This window comes from Pleurodeles waltl, chromosome 6 (assembly GCF_031143425.1).
Source record: "Pleurodeles waltl isolate 20211129_DDA chromosome 6, aPleWal1.hap1.20221129, whole genome shotgun sequence".
NCBI classification, from domain to species: Eukaryota; Metazoa; Chordata; class Amphibia; order Caudata; family Salamandridae; genus Pleurodeles; species Pleurodeles waltl.
In genome coordinates, this window is record NC_090445.1 from 594,877,256 (window position 1) to 594,900,687 (window position 23,432).

A 23,432-nucleotide genomic window follows, 5' to 3' on the forward strand; every position below is an offset into this window, starting at 1 on the left:
GGAATAGTTTATTCATTTGAAAGATTCCCTAATGTGCCTTCTTGTACCAGCCCAATTGTGCGAAGCACCGGGAGGATAAAAAGAAAGGGGTCCTGCAATCTACTGACCCACTTTCGATCACTCTCAGAAGTGTTCCTTCTTCCCAGTCAGTTACCCTCACCACCCAGGCCCTGTCCAGGCAATACTACCTTGCATACTATGGGGCATATTTATACTCTGTTTGCGCCGGAATTGCGTCGTTTTTTTTTACGCAAATCCGACGCAAAGCTAACTCCATATTTATACTTTGGCGTTAGACCCGTCTAGCGCCAAAGATCTTGGAGTTTGCGTCATTTTTTAGCGTGGGCACCTACCTTGCGTTAATGATATGCGAGGTAGGCGTTCCCATCTAAAAAATGACTCCAAGGCATGTGCGCCTTATTTAAACTCCCGTGCAAAAATGACGCACGGGAGTGGGCGGGTCAAAAAAAATGACGTCCAGCCGCTTTTGTGTCATTTTTTAACGCCTGGTCAGGGCAGGCGTTAAGGGACCTGTGGGCTCGGAAGGAGCCCAGAGGTGCCCTCCCATGCCCCCAGGGACATCCCCTGCCACCCTTGCCCACCCCAGGAGGACGCCCAAGGATGGAGGGACTCATCCCAGGGAACTTAAGGTAAGTTCAGGTAAGTATTTTTATTTATTTTTTGTGGCATAGGGGGGCCTGATTTGTGCCCCCCTACATGCCACTATGCCCAATGACCATGCCCAGGGGACATAAGTCCCCTGGGCATGGCCATTGGGCAAGGGGGCATGACTCCTGTCTGTGCTAAGACAGGAGTCATTTCAATGGGGGTTGGGAGTAAAAAAAAATGGCGCAAATCGGGTTGAGGCCAATATTTTGCCTCAGACCTGACTTGCCCCATTTTTTGACGCCCAAGCTCCATTTTCCCCTACGCCGGCGCTGCCTGGTGTGGGTCCTTTTTTTTTACGCACACCAGTCAGCTGCACCGGCTAACGTCATTCCATAAATAAGGCACCCGCATGGCGCTTTGGAATGACGTTAGCCGGCGTTAAAATTTTTGACGCACAACTGCGTTGGCGCAGTTGTGCGTCAAAAAGTATAAATATGGCCCTATGTCGTCAGGGGCTGGGTGAGGACAGGGCAGGTCATTCGCTGCACAGAGGGCCGAAAATGAATGATTGATGTAGAGGGGGATGTAGCAGGGGAGCCTCTTGGAAGCTAGAGTTGATCCATCAGGTACATGTTGATCAGAGATGCTCCCAGGCAATCCAGGCACAATATATGCGATGATCCGAGTTGCACCAGAAGATTCCAGCACACAACGAGTTGCCAATTCAGTGTCTCTCTGGAAATGAAGCACAACGTCGTACCAATTCCCTGTCTCCCTGGAAATGAGGCACAATGCCTGGTCTGAGATGATACGGGTCACACCAGACAGTCCCAGTCACACCTAATCAAAGAGATGCAAATTCATTACCTCCCTGGAAAAGAGGCACAATGCGAGTTGCACGTTGATACGGGTCACACTAAACAGTTCCATTCACACCCAATTTGAAGAGATGCACATTCACTACTTCCCTGGAAATGAGGCTCAATGCCTGGTGTGCATTGATAGGACGGTTCTGGTCACACACACAGGCACAAGTTCTAGAACTGCTGCATGAGGTTGAATGAGGCACTACTACGGTTATGCCCTAACCTCTGTGGGTTGCAACCTGTGAATCGGACACCACATGCAATAAGCATGCAGTCTGTGTGACGCACAAGAGAGATGCATATTTGCAACAATATCTCAGCGGTTATAATTCGTAAACCAATGGTAAAGGACCTCAAAAAGCAAGGTTAACACAGGCAAGTATGCGTATTCAAATTAATGTTTATGTTATTGCTTAGACAGCCATAAAAAGCAACTTAAGTATTTTTGTCCTGATGATGATCCTAAAATAGATAAGGATGAAACATTAACTGTCATTCTTTTCCACATATAGGCTCTCATTATGACTCTGGCCACGGGTGCCAGAAGACGCCCACCATATCATGGGTACTTCTGGATTTCCGCCACACTTTGGGTGGAAATCTGGAAGAAGTTGTGCTGGCAGATGGAAATTGCTCTGGCAGTTCCACCACCTGCCCTGCCCCGACAGTAGGATACCGCCCACCGTATTATGGGCCATAATACGGCCTTTTGGTGTCCTGCTGGCGGGGCACTGCCAGCAGTGGAAGCTCCCCTTCCCATTCCCTGCCAGACGACCTTTTCCATTGAGCAGGTAAGGTGATTGTCTGACAGGGGAGAAGGGTGAGGATGGGGGGTGTTGTTTGTGCAGGTGTGAGTGTGTGGTGTCTGCGTGTGTGTATATGAATATGTGTATGTGTGGTTGTATGCATGTCTGAATGTTGAAGTGAGTGCATGTCTCCATGTAAGTGTGTTTACGTGTGAGTATGCATGTTTGGATGGGTGTGAGTATGCATGCCTGAATGCGTGTATGAATACTGTTGTGAATGCGTATATGCAAGTGTTTGTAAATGGGTGTATGCGTGGTGCATGTGGGTGTCTTTGTGCACGTTTATGTATGCTGGGATGGGGTGCTGTGGGTGAAGGGGGGTGGGGGAGATAGGGCGCTGTGGGTGAAGGGGAGGTGGGGAATGGGGATGCTATGTCTGAAGGGGGTGGGGGAAGTCTAGTGCTTGCTGGGGGGGCAGGGTAGTCATTTACCAGTGACAGGGAAGAGATTCCCTGTCACCGGTAGCCTTTCCACCATGGTTTTCTTGGTGGTGCTACTGCTGCGGAAACCATGGCGGGAGGCTGAATCATAATACCGCTGGCGGTCTTCTATGGACCGCCGGGTCGGAGATGCTCAACTCCGGCCCGGCGGTTCCGACTGCCATGGCGCTGTGAGTGGAGATGTGGCGGGTTCGCAGACGCCAACCAGCCATACTCATAATGTGGTGGTCTGCACCGCCAGCCTGTTGGAGGTGGGACTCCCACATTCACCCTGCCAGTCAAAAGACTGTCAGAGTCATAATGAGCACCATAGTCTTTTATGTTATCCTATCTGCTGTTTTGTGTATTTATATGTATATATTTGTTTGATATATAATTTCTGTGCTTCACTTGCGCCATTCACAAGCACCTTGTGCTTACTTACTACACAATTTGGTCAATAGTGGTTGCTTTTCGTAGCTGTCTAAGTAATAACATAAACATAAATTTGTATACGCATACTTCCCTGTGTTAACCTTACTTTTTGAGGTCCTTTACCATTGGGATACGAATTATACCCATTGAGACATTGTTGCACATACATATTTATACCTGAGTCTTTACTGGGTTTTCTTTGGGTATCCCCTGTGGCAGTTCTCCCCCCATACGATGGAGATGTGCTCAATCGACGAAGCAGGCCGCGCGGGGTCGGGCAACTGGTGAATCCGCTCACCACTAACAAGACACTTATGTGTGCTGAGGCCCCATGATGCAGGGGACTCACTCATTAGATGCTGGCAGTGGTTTTTGGGCTCCACTCCAAGAAATCCGGTCTTCAAGCACAATTCTTAGTTTCACACTCACTCTGTGCTGTCAGTTGGAATCCAGCAGAGGATGTGTTTGCACTTTGAGAGCACTACTCTCCTGGTGTCACAAGCAGATGGTGTGAGTCCCTCGCAGGAGGCCTTTGATGTCCCTGAGACCTCCACAAGAGAAAGGGGGCAAGTTGACAAGCCCTTGGAGTACACACCTCAGGGTGCCCAACAGCAGCAGGCAGTCTGCCCAGGGCAGTCACGATTCAGGAATGGTGAGTGGTCCCATCCAAGGGCTGCAATACTCAATGTGCACAACTGATTTCTCTGGCAGTGTGCATCACATGGTCCAGGGTCTTTGGTCCCATGTCCCTGCAAGTGCATCTCTATCCTGCTGCAGTATGGCACCAGTAGTTTTACTGTGGTGTGGTTTTGAAGTTGGGGATGGTTCAAAGGTTGCCTCTTTGGACCAAAGATGTCTCCCCTGAATTTCCTTCCTGTCTGCCATGGTACAATGGAAAACAGACCTTAATCTTAAATGGGGCCATGATTTGGCACCCAGAGGCCAAGTGTCAGAACCTCTCCCTTCAATCTATCCAGCCAGGCCCTCAAATGGGAGAGGTCTGTTGTTCCTGTTGTGTTCCCATTGTTTATAGCTGTTGCTGATTAATGCACAGGTATGCTCTCCCAACCTCAAGTATCAACTGGAGCCTGGCAGAACAGCACACAACGAACTAAAGAGTATAGAAATGCCCCCTTTCCAGAAGTGGCATTTCTCAGCTGTTAATGACAAAACCACCCTTACCGTAGGAAGGGTTTATCACTGTAAATCCAATGATAGAAAACACCATGTGGCTGCTCCACTGAAATCCACTATTGCAGTTGAAGTGATTTCAATCATTCGGCCATGTTAGCCTATGGGGAGAGCAACCCTGAAAGGTAGTGAAAACACCCATGGGTATTCTTCACTACATTTAGAAACACTTTTTGGGCAAGTGTGCACACACTGGCCTGCAATGGCAGGCTGGGCACATGTTAAAACACCATTGTGCAAGCATGCTCAGACTGGCCTTCAATGGCAGGCTCAGCACAAGTTAAAACACCATTGTGTGAGTGAGCACACACTGGCCTGCAATGGCAGGCTCAGCAATACTGTTTAGTTCCACTTCCTAACATATGTAGGAAGGGTGCATGCACTTTTAGACTGTACTGACATTGGGAAAGTGCCCCGGACCTTAAAACCACTAAAAAAGAATCAGCTAAATATATGGAAAAAGCCTATCCCATAGGTAGGCATAACCCATGTGGGCGATCTTCGCTACCAGAGCAGGTAATATCCATGTGTACCTGCCCTTTCTTCCACCTACCACCTGCTCTGCCCTTCAGGGGTGCTCTAGGGGTAGTGTGGCATGTCTGATACATGATTGACAGTCTATTCTGGTGGGTAGCACACTCCATGCAGCATCCCACTAGCATCCAAGGCTGTACCCACCACAGGCATGTGGTGTACCTTCTTACAGGGCACTCCTATGTATACAACCTCAACCAATCATGTAAGCGCCCCTTCCTGGCATATGTAGGAAGGGTGCGTGCAATTTCCCAGTACAGTGGGAAAGTGCCCAGAGTCCTAAGGCCACACAAAGAGAGTCAGAAAATAACTGGGAGGAAAAAATAAAACATTTCAGGGAAAACCCCTAAGAAAGACCATTTCCAACATGTGGGCATTTTGGATTTCTTGGTGAACAGCTTCCTAAATGTTTTTATGAATGTATAATCATCTGTTTATGTCATAATGTTTATAGTAGGTAACAGTTCTATTTATTTGGTTTGTTGTTCATTTCATTTGTAATGTAATAATATATATTTTTTTTCCTTTTGTTTTTGGTCTCTTTTGTTTGGTGTTTTAAGGGGAGATCAACTGTATTGTTCAAATGCATTCCAATGCTGACCATTCCACAGAATGTTGTGAGGCCATGTAGAATGTTAAGGTTTGATAATTACAGCTGCTGTAAAGATGCTTGTAGCGGTTTTTGCAAATAAACTACCGGTCTTTACGTTACCTACCGGTTTTGTTCCTGTTTCACGAGTGAAAGTCACAGTATCATATTTGAGTGTAGGAAGAAAGGTAATGCTGTACTTGCACTGCAGGTGACAAAGAGAAACGGAAAATGACCTGATAACTGTTTAACCTGAAAAATACAATTTCCTGCTCAATCCCTCCAAAAGATGGATCGATTTGGTGATGTAATATTTTATTATACCATAAACAGATTCCAAAAACATCTGTGAGGGTGACTGCGACTCAGTAAGGACAGGATATTCCAAATGATGTGAGTTCCTAATAGTAGGATCGAAGGAACATTTTGGAGACAGTGAAAGATAAACTGAGTCAAAACTCGATATTATTGAATGTTGCAATTTACATCATGCACTCATTTGAACAATGTCTGCATTGAACAGTAGTGGCCAAGATTGTTTCAATACAAACACGGTGAGATATTCTTGAGAATCTGGAAAAGTTACCACATCTAAATCTTTGAATTTGCATAAATCGTGTAGTGAAATTCATGCTTTCTTTCCCCTCCATTAAAATGTACTCATTAAATTGTTAAGGATTTTAAAAAACCTTCGAGCGAGGTTTTACAGGAATCATTGATAAATCAAAATTAACCACTCGCAGCATCATCATGTTGATAATGTCTGATCTGCCCCACCATGATAGGTACAAAGGAAACCATTTTTCTGACATGTGATGACTTTGTGATGTATATCAGTCATATTGTGATGAACTGTGTCAATATGATAAATGGAATATTTAGTGCCCAGATATTTGATACATTTCAAATTCCATGAAAATTCAAAAGCTTTAAACATTTCCTTTAAGCAATAATTATTTAAGGGCTTGACTTCTGACTTCACTATGTTTAGTTAATATGCAGATATTTGAGAAATTAGATAGCAGATAAAAAAAAAATCTGGAATCGAGGCAAAGTCCGAAACTTAAATTAAAATATCGTCAGCATAAGCCATGAATTTAATTTCTGTACCACTATGAGTAAAACGATGAAAGGAAGGAGCCCGATGGAGGATTTCCCAAACCGTTTCCAAGTATAAAATAAGCAATAATGGTGAGAGCAGACATCCGTGTCGTCTGCACCTATGGGAGCTAAAATATGAAGATTGAAGCCCGTTACAATAGGAAGACGTTTTAGGTGCCATGTATAATAGGTTGATGTATTGTAATATCCTAGGGCCAAAACCATGCAATTTTAAAGGTTGTGTCATAAAAATTCCATTATTATGGCTGAAATAGGAACATTGCTTTTCGGTGCAAGGTGTCTAATGTATAAGAATGTGCTGGAGTCATCTGTCATATATCCTCCATTTACAAAACCTGATTGTTCTATTACAATCAAATTTGGAAGAAAGTCATTAATTCGTAGGTCTAAAAATGTTTTAAAAATCTTGCAATCTGCGTTAAAAAAGGATATGGTCCTACAGTTGGCACACCAAGATAAAACCTTATCCTTCTTAGGAATTAAACAAGCAATGGCTTCGGAAAAAGACCCCATGCTTCAATTATAGAAATAAAATACTAAAAAAGTCATTAAATGTGGGACCAAAATTCCTGAAAATTCTGAGTAAAACTCACCAGAAAAGCCATCAGGACCAGGACGTTTGTCCTTAGGTAATTTAGTGAGAGTTGCTTTGATCTCTGGGATGGAGAGATCATCCAACAGATTTTGATGTGTAGGAAGATTTTAGAATCTTTGAAATGTTTGCTGCCCTCCTTGTCAGTGATGGGTCAATAATATACATTTGTTTCTTTACTTTCAAGTAGTTGGCTAACATTTTACCAGCTTTATTGAAGCATCCATAGTATTTTGCCTTAATGTTTAATAACATATCAGAAGCACCTTCAACTGATCTTATATTGTAATTCGATGTGGCTTGGATAAGACATTTTAGACTGGATTTCCTCTTAGTGGTGTAATATTTGTATTCAAGTTTTTTTTTATAGAAGCTAATAAAAGAGGAGTCTTTTGGTTTTCTTATTTGTGGGTAAAATAAACTATAATTTATGGCCTTAAAAGCATCCCACATAAAATTAAAGCTGATACCCAAACAAACATTAGGGTAAAAAAAATATTTAGAAATATTTCAAATTGTTCCACAAGAATCGTATCCTTCAAAAACTGTTACTAAATTGCCATCTATTGGAATGGGAGACATCCGGCATTAGATCGATTTGGTGCATGATCTGAGATCAAATAGGGCCTATTTCAGTGTTAATTAAAAAGGTAAGTACATTATGGGTTAGAAAGTATATTCTATTCTAGATCTAGAATTATGGACCTGAGAATAAAATGTATATTCCATGTCTTCTGGATTATAGGCCTTCCATGCATCAATTAGCCCTCTTGATGTAATGGATTTTCTAAATAATTTTGCATTTTATTTAGGTAGATAGTGGACCCTAGAGCTTGATCCATAAGTTGGTTGTAGTCTCCTCCAACGATAAAACGTATACATGAACATAACAAAACTGAGTTACAATCAGTTCCCAGAATTGAACAGTTATACCAGTGGGACAATACACGTTAATGATAGATATAGGAATAATATTTATAGAAGAGAAGTCATATACCATCCTCAGCTCTCACGTTCTTCTCAATGACTTAAGGGATAGACTTATGAAACAAAATCGCCACATCATTTTTGTTACTTTTTGCAGGTAAACAAATGGAGTGACCCACCCAATTTGTAAGTGCTAATGGCTTTATCAGTGTGCAACCTGACAATTTAATCTAGATCTTCTTAAAGGGTATGATAGTGCTTTCACAATCCATGAAATAATGCAGAGGTTACTCTTCATAAGAATGTAAGTTTAAAGGATGCAAATTAAAATTAATATAACATTCCAAAGAAATATTGTTATTTCAGAACCCATATACATTAAATGCAACAATAACAAAGCAATGCAAATAGAAACACAAAATATGAGAAGAGTTTAGTACATTATAACAGAAAATGAAACAAGCAAGTAACTTATCCAATACACAGAACAAAAGAAAAACAAGAAGAGAAAAGAAGAAGATAGGATAGAGAGGAACAATAATGAAATAGCATCACGTAGAGGGGAACCTAGTAATTGCCCTGAAATAAGAAGTAAAGAATAGTAAAAGATCAGAATAAACCTAACCATCAGAAACATGTTAAGAGAGAGAAAGAAACATTAAATATGAGTCTTGGAACCCGGAGGGGGGGGGGAGAACGAACCAGATACTCGGAGCCCCCAGCTAAACAAAGCTAAGATACTTGAGGAGTAACAATAATATAAAGAAATACAGGAAAAACGGTTATACGGTTTTTACAAATATAGCAGGACTGTATATTAGACCACACAAACTTCACAATATAGAGACTCAGTCCAGCTATACCATCAGGTAAATGTTGTGTCTCTGCTGGATCACAGTACCACATGCAACCCACAAACAGAGCAAGAAAAGATGTTGTTAGCAACCTCGAATGTGACACTCTGATCCCCAAGGAATCCATGAAAACAGATCTAACCATTTTGTTGGTTGCTCTTGTATGCCCAAGCAAAAACAAGAAAGCTAGAAAAAGCATTTTCAAAACATGTATTGAAATGATTGTATTCTTGTATAAAAAAACACATGCAGTAATTATTAGCAAGATGAGACACACATAAGTAATCAGCATTGTTAAAATTGTGAATAAGATAAGCATTTCAACCATGGAAATTGTTGCTAATACTACTGGTTGTATAATCATATCTTTATTAAAGATATACTAAAGAGAGCATAGTGGGAGTACCCTCTGCAATCTGGATTGTCTAAACACCATACCTTTGTGTTTAGGTGCCTGGAAGCTAGGATGGGTTATCCTCATTGGCAGGATGAAGGTTGTAGTCAGCAGGGCTACATATCAGCCACAGTTCGTGGAGGTTCCATGATAGTCCCAGCAAAGAAGCGCTCCTCTTGCTAATTAAAAGCATGGAAGCTCGTTATATAATAATGTATCATTCTTATCACACTGTGAGAGGGAATCAGAGCAGCTTATTCATTTTGTCTGCCTTTAATGAGCATACCACAAAAACAAACAAGTGACATTGTGTTCTCATATGTGCGACCCTGGAACTAGCTGTGCAGACTTCTGGGCTCAGTGCATATCAGAGATGCACATACAGCATTTTCACATACTTAAAAGAGACAGAGTTTGCCACCGAAGAGAGACAGGACAAAAGAGATGTCAACATTAGGGAGGCAAATCTAAAATGGCAACTGCATGCAAGCCACACCATAAAACCACATAAGAAATGGAAGGAGAACACTTAGGGCCTCATTTCGAGTTTGGCAGACGGGAAAGCTGCTGACAGGGTGGCCGCAGCTTTCATGGTGACCACCTGCCGGAGGTATTAAGAGTTTCCTGTTAGGTCAGCGGGCAGAAACCTCAGTTTCCGCCCATCGGTCTAGCGGGAAACAGACTACAACATTGTCTCTGGCTCATAATCAAGCTGGTGGCAATGCTGTAGCCAGCAGGGTGGCAAGTGCATGGGCAATGCAGGAGCTCCCCTGTACCCCCCTGTACCAGTTCCCTGCCAGCCTTTTCATGGTGGTGCTACTGCTGTGTAAAGGCTGGCAGAGAACAAGGTCGTAATCCGCAGGACAGCGCTGCATGTAGTGCTGCCCTGGCCGATTACGATCTCCGCCACCTCCAGGCCGCCGGGATCAAGGATCCTGGTGGTGCTGGCAGTTCCCTGGTAGGCTGACTACCAGGGTTTTAATGTGGTGGTCAGACTGCAGCAACAGTGGTGGTCCTGACCGCACCTCAAGTGTGGCGGTCTGAAGACTGCCACACTCGTAATGAGACTCTTACCCACCACACAAGTGTAGAAAACTAACTGAATGTTAAATAGGGGCTATGTGGAAGACATAGCAACTATTTGGAACATCTGACCAATCGTCTGTCAAGATGTGAAAGGACCTGTGAGGAAATGCAGGAGGACTGAAACCTCAATGATGAAGCAACAATTCAAGTGAAAAAGAAAATGTTAGAAACAACACAATAAAACTACCTAGACATTCCAAATGCGATTGTATCTCTTCTGCCCTCTGAAGTGTCTGCTTTAGGAAGCACTGTTTCATTACCTCGTTTGATGGCCTGGTACCCCAGAGTTTCTGATTTCCTTCAAGAGAGATTACAGTTACAAAAATAACTAACTGGTTAGCCCTTTATGTGCTTTAACTGATTGTGCTGAATGATCCTTAGTACCTTATGTTGTGGGCCAGAAGCAGAGTACAAGCTGGGCTAAGGGTCCTATGAATTTACGGTGTGCATTGAACAGTGTTCTGAAGTTCATTCAAACTAAACTGTTGGAATAAGGGTAACTTGAGGGGTTGTAAGCTCTTACAATCACAGCTGAATAATGTGGTTTCTGTAAGGGTATTTTCACTCACATCACTATCACACTATGGGCTTTCTCATTCACTCAACTCTTTCATACTATGGGTTTCAGCCACCCCACCACTCATCATACCAATAAGCTGCTCAGTATTGGGGGGCTTAAGGCTCCCTGTATATCTCTTCCCTTTATGCCAAAACAACTTTCATACCAGCCGTTCATGTCAGGATTCAATGGCCCCAAGGCCTGCTGTAGCTTATGATAAGAGGGGAAAATTCCCACAAGTTCTTGTTTTGAGGCTTGCAGTCTCTTGATCTGTGCCTTTTGTTTCAGTCTTGTAACAGATTATGATTGACCTCAAACTCTTGCGTGTGCTTACTGCATTTCGCACTTAACTTTTTTCTTCTTTTTCTCTTTTCCTAAGTGGCTGCTTTGGGCCACCGGATCCCCGCCACTGGAATTTAGAGGCTGATTCTTGGGCTGTGCAGGACTTGGATTTGACAACAAGGGTAAGCGTAAATGCTCTAGAGATGTTGCTGCTTCTGGTGCCAGATTGCCAATCAAGGCATGACATGGGGCATGGCTATTTATCGATTTATGGCTCAAAAGGCTGGTTCCTAGTTAGGAACTGGGAGTTTTTCCTGCATGAGGCTGTAAGAAGAGCTGGCTTGCCTGCACTATGTGTGGACATATCTACAATGTGAGCAGGCTTATCTACAGCGTGATTAGGTGTGTCTGCAATGTGAGGGTGTATGAATGCTTGTTTGCTTGAAAAATGTGTGGTGTTTTGGATCCTCCTCCAGACCCCCACCGCAATAGTCCTCAAAAGGCCATAGAAAGCTGAATGGGCTATGGGGGGGAGATCCTGACAACAGCCATGGTCCTTGCTATTTCTTGAGCCAATTACACTACGTGGCCCACGCACAACATCTGCTGTTTCACCACTAAAAGAATCATCATCAGATCAGTATATTGTAAAAAGAAAGGAATAATACCTCTGGGTTTTATGGATTGGGTTGAAGTGGGTGATCAACGTCCACTTTTGTGGGCTTGCTGTATGTTAAAGGAGGGAGCACTTTAGAATGAACCAATTTTTCAAGTGTAGATTGAACAAAATAAATTATATTGGAACCTTCTTCAAATTCAGGAATACCAGAGATGTGCAGGTTGTTATGTCTATTTCAGTTTCTAACTCGTCAGGTTTTTTTTTACGAACAGTACTTTCCTTAGTCAAGGAGTCCAACTTGCCAACAACATCCTATGCATCACTTATGCATTGCTCAACTTCTGTAACTCTTGATTCCAGACTACACTCTTTCTCTTCAATTATCTGTGGGGTGCAATTAGTTTTAACTACAAACAGTTTTAAGTTCCTGATCTCCTCCATTACATCCTCCATAGTAAGCAGGGAAGACAATTTAGAGGGAGAACATTTATCTTTTTTTGACGTTTACCATCTCCATCAGAACAGTTGTAATATGGATGAATTGCTGAGGCCAGAGGAGTAAAAAGGTTTAGAAGTGGAGGTTTCTAGTGAATCAATTTTATAATGCACAGATGAATGCTCAGAAAAAGAACCACAATAAGAGCTGTGAGGAATTATTTTGTTGTGGTGTACTGGTCCACCACTGTGCCTCTTAATTAGTGACCTTCCCATCCACTGCTGAAAAGTCTAGATGACAGCAAGCAGTCCAAGGAATCAACACCTTAAACAAGTAGCATATCTGGTTCCATAAGAACGTGTATACAAAGCTGTCTTTAAATAGTGGAGATGAAGACTTCTAGCAAAAAAAAATACCCCTTCAGTGTGTCCCATTTAAGCTGAAGTGGGTGTCATTAAGTGTATTGGAACTGGAGAAAGCTGCACTTAGTAATGCACCATCAGCACATCTCTTCTGAGGAGAATGAAATGCAAAATAGCGACTTTGGCTGCAGAGAGGGAGGTGCAACACAATTAGGGAGATAACAGAGAATAAAGCACAGATGTACCTATTAAGTCATACCCACTTGCTCCCCTTTGCTTCGGACACCACCACTCACCTCTGCATAAATGCCAGTCAAGTGGCTGAAATCCTCTTTGGCAAAAGCCAGGGAAACAAGAGCGTTAAGCTCCAGCAGCCGTATTGCGTGTGTCCCAGCCACATCCCAGTAAGCTGATGTTTGATTGCAACAGGTCTAGAGATATGAAAAAATACTGCCATAGGCCTCCTGGTTGTTAGAAATGGGGTCTTTAGTTGACAGTAAGGTTACCCCCTGTTCAAGCAAGGACTCTCACTCTAGTCAGGGTAAAAGAGAATCACCCTGAGCTAACCCCTGCTTACCCCCTTGGTAGCTTGGCAGAGCAGTAGGCTTAACCTCAGAGCGCTAGGTGTAAAGTATTTGTACCAACACACACAGTAACTTAATGAAAACACCACAAAATGACACAACACCGGTTTAGAATAATAGGAAATATTTATCTAAACAAAACAAGACCAAAATGACAAAAATCTGACATACACAAGTCAAATTATGAATTTTTAAAGATTAAACTCAAAAATAGCGCTTAGAAACAAAAAAAGCTTTGATGAGATGTTAACACGGCGTCGTGACGGAGTCGTTCCCAACAAGCCGACACCAGCGGCGCCGGACACGGAGTCGTGTAGACCCCTAAGTACAGTACCTTTGGTGAAGAGTGAAACTAGGCCGATGCGCGAAGTCGGGAATTGCGGCGTCTGTGCGAAACGTTTAATCCGTGCACTTCGAGCCGCGTCGGTCACGACGTGGTGCGGCGACTTCCACGGAGTCGCGGACTTCAGCGGGGCTGCTGCGGCGTGGGGCCTGCGAAGAGAGTCGCGTTCCAGCGAAGGTCACGGCGTCGGGTGCATGCGGCGTCACCGGATTCAGCAGCGGCGTCGGTCCGGAGTCGTCCGAAGTCGATTTCCTTGGATTTCCACCAGCTTTCCTTTCAAGGGCCCAGGAACTGGATAGGGCACCACTTGTCAGAGCAGGGGTCTCTCCAGAGACTCCAGGTGCTGGCAGAGAGAAGTCTTTGCTGTCCCTGAGACTTCAAACAACAGGAGGCAAGCTCTAACTCAAGCCCTTGTAGATTTCTTCACAAGATGGAAGGCACACAAATTCCAGTCTTTGCCCTCTTACTCTGGCAGAATCAGCACTGCAGGAAAGCTCCACAAAGCACAGTCACAGGCAGGGCAGCACTTCTTCCTCAGCTATCAGGTCTTCCCCAGGCAGAGGTTCCTATGGTTTCCAGAAGTGTTTCTAAAGTCTGTAGATTTGGGTGCCCTTCTTATACCCATTTTAGTCTTTGAAGTCACCTTTCTTCAAAGGGGACTCACACCTACTTGTGAAATCCCGCCTTGCCCAGGCAAGGCCTCAGACACACACCAGGGGGTTGGAGCCTGCATTGTCAGAGGCAGGCACAGTCCTTTCAGATGAGATTGACCACTCCACCCCTCCCTCCTAGCAGAGATGGCTAATCAGGAAATGCAGGTTACACCCCAGCTCCCTTTGTGTCACTGTCTAGTGCGAGGTGAAAAACAACCCAACTGTCAAACTGACCCAGACAGGGAATCCACAAACAAGGCAGAGTCACAGAATGGTTTAAGCAAGAAAATGCTCACTTTCTAAAAGTGGCATTTTCAAACGCACAATCTTAAAATCAACTTTACTAAAAGATGTATTTTTAAATTGTGAGTTCAGGGACCCCAAACTCCACATGTCCATCTACTCTCTAGGGGAATCTACACTTTAATCATATTTAAAGGTAGCCCCCATGTTATCCTATGAGAGAGACAGGCCTTGCAACAGTGAAAAACGAAGTTGGCAGTATTTCACTGTCAGGACATATAAACCACATTACTATATGTCCTACCTTATCCATACTCTGCACCCTGCCCTTGGGGCTACCTAGGGCCTACCTTAGGGGTGCCTTACATGTAAGAAAAGGGAAGGTTTAGGCCTGGCAAGTGGATACACTTGCCAAGTCGAATTTACAGTGTAAAAATACACACACAGACACTGCATGATTATAGGGTTACTTGTGTGGGTGGCACAACCAGTGCTGCAGGCCGACTAGTAACATTTGATTTACAGGCCCTGGGCACCTCTAGTGCACTTTACTAGGGACTTAACAGTAAAACAAAGATGCCAGTCATGGAGAACCAATTACGTACATATTTTAAATAGGAGCACTTGCACTTTAGCACTGGTTAGCAGTGGTAAAGTACCCAGAGTAACAAAAACAGTAAAATCAGAGTCCAGCACACATCAACAACCTGGGGAACAGAGGCAAAAAGTTAAGGGAGACCACGCCAAGGATGAAAAGTCTAACACTGGTTAATGCAGAAATAGAACTAGGATTCTCTAATGACATTGGAGATAGAAATTGGACTGTGGTTTTTGAGGATATACTGGGCCTGATTACAACTTTGGAGGAGGTGTTAATCCGTCCCAAAAGTGACGGATTTACTACCAGCCGTATTACGAGTCCGTTATATCCCTTGGAACTCGTAATACGGCATGTGGTATATCTGTCGCATTTGGGACGGATTAACACCTCCTCCAAAGTTGTAGTCAGGCGCACTGTGTCCTGAAGCAATGGGAAGCTGAAAAATCGCCTGCCTGATATTTGTCCATTTGCTACGTTGAACTATGTCATTCTATCAATTAACCAGTAGGGTTATTTGGCAATTAAGTTCAAATAATTCTATGTGCTTCTGCTAACAAATGTGGCTTGTTTGCCACTAATCATGAGATATGTTAGGTTGGGGAGCAGTTTGGATGGTGATTCTTACATTTTGACATAACCCATATGCATCTTATTGAAATGTATGTGTGTGGTTAGTAGGCTTCTGTGTAAGTGTAATCTTGTTGTATGGGAATTGCATTTTTTATTGATGGTTGTGATATGCTAAATGCTTAGTGGTGTAACAAAGGGTAGCAAGATTAAAATATACACCTGTAGGTTGATTTGGGAGTACAGTGTGAGCATTTCCTTTTAACTCCATGTGGAGTCTAGTTAGCAGTTTATTGAAGTAAGTGTTGTTGTTTAAATGTGTGCTGATGTGCATTTTCAAGTTTTGCAGACACAGAGAGCAATACTACCCAGTCACAAGAGGTATGTATGTTGTACACCTATGTGTGTGTTTATGTGAACTGGGGAAAGAGAAGTACCCTGTTGCTAGTGGTTGCATGGGGAGTCCTCCATGGTATGCAAAATTGGAGAAGTGGAGTACCCTCTTCTGAGAAGTTACATGGGAAAGCACCTTGTAGTGTCCTAAGTTGGGGAAGAGTAGTACCTAGTTGTGAGAAGTTGCACGGGGAAGTACCCGTGTGGTGTAGCCATTTTAGTTACAGCTTCATACACTTTCTTTTAGCAAACTAGGCCTGCTGCTCTGCACTTTAACATAGATATTTTATTCAGTTTTGTTTTTATTATTTTAACAATAGCCACATTTGCGGTTTATTTTATTTCTCTCTATCTAGCTGTTCTTTGCCTAGGCCAGCACTGAGTTCTTAAACAAGACATTTCTTTCTCTCTGTGGTTTCGCAAGGCTACTGTAAGATAGGTTGCCGTGGTAACGCTTTGTCTTTAGTGTTTATAGAAGCATACATACTCTTACATAGGGATCCTTTCTAGGAACATCAGCTGTTTTATTATAAAATCACTACTTGGACCCATGTACTTTAGAGGGATATTCAAGCCAGATTACCACGACTGTATGCTGGCTGCTGAGTGCTGAGTGCTTCGCTGCAGCTGCTTATGCAGACTACAGGCCTCTTGCTCAGGTATTATGGATGATGTCTTCCCAGGGGAACCTGAAGGGCAGAACTAGAGCTTAACATGCTGTGCCCTAACATAGCCTAGGTAGGAGCTATTTTAATGATTCTACTGACAATATGGTAGCGTTATTTTTATGCTTCACTCTCCTTGTCACAATTTTAATCCTGTCATGCTTTATTGTCCAAGTTATTGCAGTACATGCTTTATTATCCAAGATGCAGTCACTTCAATAAAAGGATATTGAATTTTATTGTGCCTCTGATTGTCCTTGTATATGTGAGACTAATGTAACTGAGAAAAATGGATGTGATCTGAGTGACCATGATTTCCCTGAAGAGTCAACTGTGTCATGCGCTTGGCTGCCCAATGATCCCTGCTCTTGGGTGGGGATGAGGCACTGCTAGTTAGCTGGAGCAAAACCCGGATTAGGCTGACAGGTGTCACCTGTAGTGGGTTTACACTCAGTCCCCACACAGCACAAGTGATTCTGCTGCCCAAATCCTGTAGTCTCATTAGGATAATGAGAGCCTGCGCGACATGGCACCACCAACGTTTGGTCAGGGTCCTCCTGAGTATCTGTCTCACTACATACAAGGACACCTCAGTACTATATACAGAGACATGGTATTGAGGATTTTCCTCCTCCACTAAGTAGGGAGTACCTAACTAATACACCTCACTCTGCTGCAGCTAACCTAACAGTAGCTGAAGTTCATTGCTTATATGCTGAGCTGACTGCAACATACAGACGATTAGTACAGTTTGTAATGCCAAAGATAAACAAAAACCCAGCACATGCTGCTCTGGTGCAACCAAATGTAGTAAAGCCAGGCGTTAATCCTGCAATTGTACATTCGATCAGGGGCAAAGTACCCGCCAAACGAGAAGAGATTCTGTTTTGGTTAGCTCAAAAAATAAATGCGTTGGAAGCAGTATTTTCCCATATGGAAGCTCATGATAAACATAGAATATAAACTATGTGCTTGCAATTTGGGATGGTTCCCACAATAGACAACTGCAATACTTGGGGCACGGTATTTGCCATGCTCTATACTACCACACACAGTACACCGAAACTTGCCAAATACAGGAAGTGTTGAAACAAATTCAAGATGAATACAGGGCTGCCCCGGCCCTGGATTTGGGGATGCAACTTATGGGCAATTTTGCCACCGTGTCTTCAATAATATTAAGTAACCTTAATGGGGAAGCAGTTGCACTAGCAGTGCGCATGCAGTTCCCGGATGTTTCTCCACAGGATCAAGAACATGAGGTACCAAAAATTATCGCGGAGACCTACTCTAGCATTGGTCGAGATAGTCTGGGGGCCAGACCTACAAAACCACATTTTCAGGGTAACTGAGGATACTAAGAAACCCTGGGATAAAAAACAACAAACACCTAAAAAAGGAAGAGGAGAATCTCTTCATACGGAGAACCCACAGAACAGATATAATCTCAGAAATAGAGATAAAATAAAAACACCTGACAGATATCAATATACTGATTCACGCCAATCTCGTTCCTTTCAGGATACACCGGAAAAACGCAGTGAGAGAGACAGGAATCAGAATGCTCAATAGAAGTTTCTGTTAAAAAAAGAAGAGAAACTTCCCCAACAAAAACCCCAATTGAAAAAGAAAAAAGTGGCAGCAGTTGCAGTTTGTCATGCCACTCAAGAAGAGGGCTCTCTTGAAGAACAAGAAGTGGGCATTAGCACTATTAGACAGTGCGGCAGAGGTCACAATAGTTTGCCGGAATCTTCAAGAGCATCTGGAGATGAAAGCAACTGATGACTTCCTACAAGTTGAAACTGTGGACATGTGTGTCTCCACGCATAATAGCGTGTACAAAGTAACGTTACAGTTACGAGGAGACATTGAACGCACAATCAATGCAATCTTTTGGGATCGCGTCATAAATATATATGATATTCTACTGGCCAAAAGGGACTGGCCACCTGAATTTGTCCGTACTTGCCCATATGGGCAAGATGTTATCAAACCTTCTTTCTCACCTCTTGTTCCTGATGAGCTTGCAGAATCCTACACCATTGATTGGGTATTGGCGCAGGTATCCACGATATACCGGAACCATGTAGGGTGGGATAAAGATTCCCCCTATCATGTAATTCCAATAAAAAAATCAACCTCAACCTCAAGCACAATAGCCAATAAAACATGATGCTAAATCACCCTGGAGGGCAATCCTCACACAACTGGAGTACTAGGGCATAATCGAACCCTGTATCTCACCAATGAATTATCCCTTATTCCCAGTAGCTAAGCCGGACCATTCGTACAGAATAGTCTTAGACTAAAGACACTTAAACAGTCATACACACACATACGCTATACAAAGCTCACACAGCACACCACTCATGAACAACATATTGTGCAAAAAATACAAAACAACACTGGACATTTCCAATGGTTTCTTCTGCCAAAATCTAGCGCCTGAGAGTAGAGACCTAACAAGTTTCAGCACACTAGCCTCCCCACAAAAATATCTGTCTTTTACCCCAGGGGTACAAGAACAGTCCAGGACTGTTCGTGGTTCATGTGACTTCAATATTGTATGACACTGACCCTGAAGCATTGCTCTAAGTAGATGGTATCTATCTCACGGATGATGACTTACTGCAACATCTATGACAGGTAGCCCACATTGTTGTGGGATTTGCCAAATTCAGCTATAAATTCAATTTGAAAAATAAATAAAATAGCCTTCCTGAGTGTCCTGTTGCTGTGATACGAGCTATCAAGTGAAGGAAATCCTAGCGCCACAATTCTTGGAAAAATGTGCACAGTTACAACCTCCAAATACAATGAAAAAGCTCCAATCACTATTGGATTTCCTAAATTTTGGCGGAACCTACATTTCAGTTACGCATCACACATAAAACCCTTATTTGACTTAGTACATCCTGACTTTTCCAGTAAATTCTGGACAGTTGAACACAAACACATTCTCAGAGCTTTGCAAACAGACATGCTTGCAGCAAAATACCTATACACAAGTGACAACAAAAAACATCTGATCCTCAGAGTAATTGCTGGTGCCATTGGTTTCGCCTCTGTAACAGTCAATGAGAGTGAGACAGTCCCAACAACATACAAATCACATTTGTATTTAGCAGCAGAACAACGCCTTGCTCCCACTGAGAAAATTCTCACTGCTGTTCAGATGGCTGTCATTAAAGAAAGACCACTGGCCCAGGGGAAACGCATTATTGTTGTATCTCCAATCCCAGCCCTTGAGGCTGTTACCAAAGCCAGCGTTCCAAACGCTAAAGCATTACATCCACGTTGGATTCAATGGGCAACGTCTTTGACAGCCACTGATGTTGACCATATTTTTGACCCAAAATTACAAGCTCAAGAATTTTTTCAATATGAACTAGAATACCCAGTTCCAGCAAATACATTGCCTATTGGTCAATATCAAAGAGTCATTTACACCGATGGCTCAGCACAACCTGCAATAGGCACAAAGTATCAGTACTCCGCTGCTAGCTCAGTCGTAAGTGGCTACATGGAGGATCATTCATTTTATCCCCAGCATACATTCATGCAAACACTAGGGGATTGCACGGCATAACTAGCAGAGCTAAAGGCTTTGGTGATGGTACTGGAACACAAGGATCCTGCACAGCTAACACTGATTTTTTTTGTGTTTCGCACTATTGTGCCCAGTCCTTCAATGAATACCTGCATTACTGGTGCCAGAATAGTTCAGGGATTCTAAAGGCATTACCATCAAACACAGACTTATGAGGGGTAAAGTAGCGGATCTGAAGGAAACGCTATCAAACGTCCATGTTCTGCATACACTTGGACACCAGCGCATTGGAATACACGTTGCTGGAAATACACTGGCTGATGAAGCAGCCAAATCAGCAGCAGCAACGGCTTCTGTTGCTGCAGTAACTCGTTCTGGAACGAAACCGGACGATGACATATGGGCCGCCGTCAAAGCCATGGCTGAAGGCACGACCTATCTAAGAGCAATTCCTGCTAAATATTCCTACCAAATGGGAGGCTTCCTTGATGCAGAAGTAAAAATACTAGGCGGGGGAGTTCAAGTAATTCCCAATAAAGACATAAAACCAGAGTTGATTAAAGCAGGGCATAAGGGGGTTGCCTCTGCCCATGCTGGTGTGGCGGCTACAATATCATTATTGCAAGCACGTTATTGGTGGCCAGGTCTATAAAAACAGACCAAGCAGTATGTCTTTTGTTGTAACATCTGCCAACAAACTAAGGATTCCACTGTCAAACGTCCACGGCAGAAACTCCTCCTAATTTCCAACAAACCTTTATAATGTGTGTACTTGGACCATTGTGGTCCCCTAACACCGGACAGTGCATACAAATACATCTTAGTCGCTGTTGACTCGTGCTCCAGATTTCTATGGGTGTGGCGACAACGCTCGGCTGACGCTCGTACTGCTATAAAAGATTTGCAAGTCTTTATCGGCACATATGCAGTTGCGGCTTTTCACTCAGACCAGGGCCCTGCTTTTGCCTCAAGGGCATTCATGGACCCTATGGCTTCGTTAGGGGTCCAACTCCATTACTCGTCTCCATTTCATCCTGAGGGAAATAGTGTCATGGAGTGACAAAACCGTGATTTAAAGCAGTCCTTAACAGCCAGAGTATTAGGAACGGGTCATAGTTGGCCTAATCACCTGTATGGAGTCCAGAGAGCACTTAACAATATGCCTAGAATGTCCCTGGGGGGGTCATACTTCATACGAGTGCCTGTTTGGAACTCAAATGTAAGTTCCAGATCTTGATGGTCCTGGCTTGGAGGCAGCAGAAACACCTTTTGACATAAATGAACATGGCACTGTCTTGCAGGAATTACAACAGTTCCGTGATGACAACTCTTCTGCCAGTGCTGCCTCCGCAGGAATTAAGGATGTACCAATAACACCTACCGGCTGGATTCCAAAAGCTGGCGATCTAGTATGTGAAAACGTTGCAGTGAAAAAAGAGTTCAGTCCTTCTTATCATGCACCAGTCCCAGTCCTGGGAATACATGGTACCAGAACTGTCATTCTACCACTGTTGCCTGGCACTAAAGAAAATCGCTTTGTATCTATCGACAATGTCAAGTTACATCATGTGGCCGATTCTACACAGCAGACCAAGAGGAGCAGCCAGTAGTTCCCGAAACCTCTCACTACTGGCTGAGATGTCCCTCTACATGTTTTGAGCAGCAACGCTGACACCTCTCTGAATGTGGGGAGGGTAGAAAATTATCTTGCATTAGTACAACAATGTTGTACATCTAACATCTGTTACAACAAACAATACAGAAATTACTGATCAATTTGGCACAACTTCTACACAGAAGGGATGGCATCATTTACTGTGAACCACTGCGGGAGACCCCTACCAGTTCTCCTCCTATGAATATGGCTCCAGTTTTTTAACAAACTGCTTCTGGATACTTTGCCGACATCAACAACACCTTTTCGGACACATTTGCCTCTTCTACATCTGAACGACCAAAAACACGTAACCTGATAACCTGGCTTAAAACAAATTACCTTATTCTCCCACGGAACTATCTGTGGCTTTGCTTGACTACATTAGCTTTCCTCTGTTGGACTGGCTTTGCCATAATATTCTTTCTATTAATACATGGTCATTTTCTTCCTGCAAGATCAACAGTTGAACTAGTGGATGAGGTCCTAAAACCTAATTTTTCTTCTCACAAGGTCCGCAGAGACTTGTCTTTCATGAACATTTCTGCTATACCAATTCCTGATGGGATTGTTTTGGATAAAGTCGCATTTGATATATTCGGCCCAACGTAGGTCATTCAAATACCATATGTGTTTAAACTTTCAATAAACAATATAATAATACCCGGGGTTGTTTCTGATGACTGGGATGAAAGACAGTTGATTCTATGATGACTGAATTGCAGTATTTTACTCTATTTGAAAGTGAGGATGTTTGTCAATCTAAAGAGAATTATGGTGACATGTTTTGCTATAATTATTATGGACACCATTTCATTCACAGAGCGTGTAACCCAAAGACTATTTTTAATTACACACAATGGGAACATTGTCCAACTCCCCTCAAGGGAGTTCTAAAATGTATACTGAAACATTTGCATATTTTTCTGGGCACAATATTAAAAATGCTGAGTCATATTATCTGAAATTGCCATTTATGGAAAATGTACACGTACAGATACGAAATTCATTTATTCGGATTCCTTTGTTTCCCTGTTGGATATGGAAGGCTATGAATATTGGCTGAAGTCGATTAACTTAAAAAGTGTGTGGGGAACAAGAAATTGGCAAATAAGGGGAAATTAAGCTTGATTCAGAGCAGGCCTGATACCTGTTCAAATGATATTTTTAAATGAAACAGTACAACAGACAAGCTGTTTAGGCTTAGCAAAAATTAAGGAATTGAATGTGCCCAGTATGCCTGCCCCTGCAAAATGTTATAAATGGAAGAAGTATATAAATGGAACCGAAGATCATCTCGATGAATGGGTCCTGAATGGCATGTTTAATGCTTCACTTTTACATCCAGGCGGGTAGTTATTGTGGCCAATAGATACTCACGGATGCCATAAACGTTTTATAAACTCCACGGGGGTTTAGAACAAGCATGTCAGACCCTCGCTATGTGTCATCTGAACATGCAGGTATAGTAACAGCATACAGTGTAGGGAAACTATG